Consider the following 5,248-nt stretch of genomic DNA (forward strand, 5'->3'; position numbering starts at 1 on the left):
AATCCACCACTGTGTTTGGAAACCTTTGCAGAGACAGCTTCAGTTTCAAAATATTTAACCTCTGCCTTGTGGCTGCATAATCCCCTCACGGCCATTTAAGAGAATTGCCTTAAGTATCTTTAGTTGTTATTTCTATTGTAGTTCAACACATCAACACAGAAAAAAGAACAACATGAGACTAGTGTACTCTTCACTTAAAAGTAATAAAAGTTGTTGTTAGGTGCCAGCAAGTAGGTTCCAACCCATAGCCTCCCTGTGCACAACAGCATGAACATTGCCCAGTCCAGAGCGATCCCCACACTTGTTCCTGTTCTTGAGCCCCAGGCTGTAGCCAGCGTCACTCCATCTCCTGGGGGCCTTTCCCTCCTTCACAGCCCTTCAGTTTTAAAATCTTTACTTCGTCTTCTGACGAATGAAACTACTGTATTGATGAAGCTGGAGTGTCCCTTGTGGACCATCCTTCAGTCCCCTCCCCCTCCCACATTCCTCAGATCCAGATCTTTGTTCCTTTTTCGCCTTCCACTTTACCAACGTTAATAATGTATCTGTCTACTCATGAGGGACCTACCCTTCCTATCCCTTTTACCCTTGGTACCCATCAAAAGATGTTTCTTTTAGGGCAGAAATCTTTGAAAAATCTTTTTATAATAGTAGTCTCTTGCAATATTTGCCCATTTGTGGTTGGCTTATTTCAGCATAATGTACTTCAGGTTTATCCATGTTATGTTACACAGATCCATCATTATTCTTTACACAATATTCCATTCTATGTATATACAATAGTTTGCTTATTCACTCTTCATTGATGGGTATTTAGACTGTTTCTATCTTCTTGTTATGATGAATAGTACTGTAATGAACATGATATCTATTTGTGTTGTTTCTCTAGGATATATACCAAGTAAGGGATACAGCATTTCTATTTCCAACTTTTTCTTATCTTTTTTTCTTGCAAATATTTTTACTCTTGTAACTATATAAATAATGCCACTTAAACATTTTTGAGGCATGCCGTTTATTGGTATCAATTACATTAATCATGTTGTGCAACCATTACCCTTAAATGATGCTAATTTTGTAAGGAAGCACCATATTGCCTTCCTCAGTGGTTGCACTCCACCAGGAGTGTATAAGGGTACCACACTCTCCTCACTCTCTCCTGCATTTGCTTTCTGTTTTATGGGACTTTGCTGGAAGTGCTGAACTGATAGCTTGTTGTTGTTTTGACTTGCATATCTCTAATGGCTAATGATCACAAACATTTTTTTCATGTATTTGTTGGCCACGGGGATGTGTTCTTTGGTCTATTCATGTCTTCTGCCCATGTTAAATAGGAATGTTTTCTTCGATCTTGTTGAGGTGTTGAAGTGTTCTATACATTTATAGACTAGCCTCGTTCAAAATATCATTGCCATTTTTTTTTTCTAGTCTGTGGATTCTCTGTTGACAATTTTGGTGAAATCTTTTGATGCACCTAAGCACTGGTTATGTATTGGATCACATCATTTCAAATAGTTTTACTTCTTTGCCAATTTGGATGCCGTGATAGGTAGGTTTATTGTGCCAACCTGGCCAATGAACACATGTGAGATTAATTGAAGGGTGGAGAGATAAATGGCTCAGGGAGCCTTGCCTTTCTTTTATCTTGCTCTTTGATGATAGGACCAGTATGCGGCTGCCTTAACTGGTTCTCTGCCTCAACTTGCAAGCTACACTACCTGTGGGACCCCTAACCCGTGGATGCCATCGCTGTAGTTTGAGGTTCCTTCAAGACTTACTGGAGTATACATTGCTTGAGCTGGGGACTGTTGGACCCTGTCATCTGGCTGACTGTTGGTGACCTGCCTTTCTGCTTCCTGCCTGTGGATGGATTACCTGAATTGCGCTACAGAGGACTCAGCTTTCTGCTTCCTTGACGTATACCCAGCAGCCCTCAAGACTTGACGGACTGCCAGTGTATTAGCTGTTTCATGGAAGTGAGTTGCACTGAACCATTTGTACTGCTCTATAGACTAATTAGCTGTTTATTTCTTATGTTGTATCTATCTATCTATCTAAATATACATAAAATCAAAAGTGTCCTAGTTTTGTTATTCTAGAGAATCCTGTCTAACATAGCTGTCCTTAATTTCCTTATCTTGTCTTATAGCTCTGCTTAACACTTCCAGCCCAGTAGTGAATAGGAGTCAGGATAAAGAGCATCTTTGTCTGCTTCTCATTCACAAGGGAAATATGAGGGGGTACCAGAATTGGGCTGGGCGAGCAGAGCTTTTGGAGTAGTATGCATTTTGCCCACTAGCAGAGCATCCAGCAACTCCCTCTGAGTTAGTGCACCCAGTGGTGTCTCCTGGGAAGGTTCCCTCTGGTCACAGTGAATTTTTTTTAAAAAAAGCAGTTTCACATGAACCTCAATTTTTGTGATAGCTGATTTAAGAGAATAGCACTCAACTGTGAAATTTTGTTTCCTGCTCAGGAAAAATGCCACAGAAAGTGTTGCATTGTTGGGAACACAGCTGACAAGGACAGCGCTATGGAAAAAAATCAAGTGTACAAGTGGTTTCTTCTCAAAAAGGTGAACTGTTGATTGATGACAAACTTTATTCTGGATGCCTGTCAACTTCCTGAACAGATGAAAATGTTGACTCACAGTGCATTTGGAGTTCATTCCACCAGGTCAGATTGTTAATCAAGCTTTCTATTTAGATGTTCTGAAAAGATTGCTTACCAGTGTATGACAAAAACGGTCTGATTTGTGACATAGGGGAACTGGCTTTGCTACCACAACAATGCACCTGCTCACACAGCCATCCCAGTGCACCAGTTTCTGCTACAAAACCAGCATGTCTCTCTTCCCCCACCCAGCTGACTCACCTGACCTGGCTCCATGTGACTTCTTTTTGTTTTCACAAATGAAGAGGGACATGAAAGGACAGAGATTTGACAACGTAGAAGAGGTGAAGAAAAAAAACAAAACAAGGTGCTGTCAGCCATCCAAACAGATGAGTTTGAAAAATGTTTCCAAGACTGAAGCCACAGATTTGACAAATGTATTGAGTGTAGTGGAGAGGACTTGAAGTGATAGTGTTGTTTTGTAAAAAAAAAAAATTAAATACATAGCTTTGAAAAAATTCCCGGTTTTTTTTTTGGGGGGGGGTAACCCCTCATACTTTCAGTTTCTTTTCATTCAGACAAGTGTCGGCCGTTGGTTTCACTTCTGTGCTCTTAATTATGTTGAATAATTCCCTCCTATTTTATTGTGCTTGTCTATGAGGCTAGGGTGTTGTTTTTTGTCGATTGCCTTTTCTGTGTTCATCAATATGTTCACAAGTTTCTTTTGTTTTATTGTGTGGATTATGTTGATTATTTTTCTAGTTTAAACCATCTTTGTATACCTAACATGATTCCTACTTCATCATGTTGTGTTACCATTATTATTTTGTTTGCTACGTTTGTTGTTGGATTTTATTGGTTAGGATTTTTGTTGAGAGTTTTTGTGTCTCTGCTCATAAGGGATATTTTTCTATAATTTTCTATTTTCATTTGTCATATGGGTTATGCTTTTTTCATAAGATGTATTTGTGTGTAGAATTAGTGTCAGCTCTTCTCTGAATGTTTTAGAGAATGAAGCTGTTAGGTGTTTTTAAATGATCTGACCAATGTCTTCTTTTCTGAAGTGTCTATTCGAATTTTGTCTCTTATAAAGGTGACAACAATTTTTCCTTTTTTTTTTCCACTTTCTTACTTATCTTCAGAACATTTGTAAGTACTCTGAATACCAATCTTTGATATGTTTTCTATTATTTCCTCAGATTTGTGATCTGTCTTTTAAATTCATTGATGATCTTTGACCAGACAAAAATTAAAATCTTGATGTTAAAATTATCAGCATGTTTACTTGTGCTTTCTGAATTTTATAATCATCCTTTAATCTGAGATGATAGATTTTCATATATTTTCTTTTACTACTTTTTAACTTGTGTTTTGGATGTTTTTGGCCTTGGCCACTGGAAGTTTTTTTCCTAATAAATCATTAAATTCACAGAGGCAAAATAGGCACGTTATTTTCTCCATTATACAGAAGGACAAACTTAAAAACAGAGGTTAACTCCTTAACGTCACAAAGAATGTTGAAGTCAAGATGTAATATTTTCTAGTTTATTTTCCCACGACTTGTCTATCTTACTTTAGAGTTTCTTGCATGTTGCTGTGATGCCGGAAGCTACAGAACTGACATTTCAAGTAGCAGCGGGGGCATCCACGGTGAATAGGTTGTAGCAGGGCCTCCCGACTCAGAACAGACTGTCAAGAAGGAACAGGCTGTCCGTTTCGGAGGACTTGACCACTGAAAACCATATGAAGAGCAGCATTTGAACATGGTTTGGTATCATGTTGGAAGATGGGCTCCTTAGGGTGGAAGGTACTCAAATACAAGCAAGAAAGAGGTGTCTTCACAAAGCAGCGTCAATTGTTGTGACGTGGCTGGAGTAAAGCTTTGGGGACCTTCATTTGCTGATGGGGCACAACTCAGACGGAGAAGCAAGAGTGTTAACGTCTATTCATAATTGGACTTTAGGATGTATGAAGTATGAATCTAGGAATATTGGAAGTCATCAAAAAATGCAATGGAATGCATAGAGATCAATAGCATAGGTATTAGTGATCCGAAGCAGCCGGGGTTGGCCATTTTGAATCAGACGAGCGTATAGTTTACTCAGCCCGGAATGACAAAGTCAGGAGCAATGGCATCGGTTTCAGAGGATTTTCCTAGATCTAGCTTGAAGTGGTCAGACATGCAATCAGGATGCACTGACAATGATGATGGCAATGATGTGGTTGGCGACAAAGAGGAATTGGGAAATATGACCTCCGTGATAGAAATGAAGCTGGAGATCAATCACACAATAGAATTTTGCAAGCCCTACAACTTAATCGCCAATAACTTTTCCAACCACATAAATGGCAACTATACACATTAAGGTCTCCAGATGGACTAGAGAGAAATCCAGTCAACTACACCTGTGAGAAGAAACAATGGATAACTTGTTATCAGCAACCAAAAGGAGGCCAGGACCAGGCTGTGAAAACAAACAGACCATCAATTGTTCATATGTAAGTTCGAGTTGAAGTGGGAGAACATTAAAACAAGTCCAAAAAAACAAATTCACTGCCAGCCGGTTGATGCCAGTTCATAGCAGTTCTGGAGGACATTGGTCAATACTAACACATTTTGAAGAGAGCTACCCCCCCC

Source organism: Echinops telfairi, unplaced genomic scaffold (genome assembly GCF_000313985.2).
Source record: "Echinops telfairi isolate 266 unplaced genomic scaffold, ASM31398v2 ScPeMD7_7420;HRSCAF=8458, whole genome shotgun sequence".
NCBI lineage: Eukaryota > Metazoa > Chordata > Mammalia > Afrosoricida > Tenrecidae > Echinops > Echinops telfairi.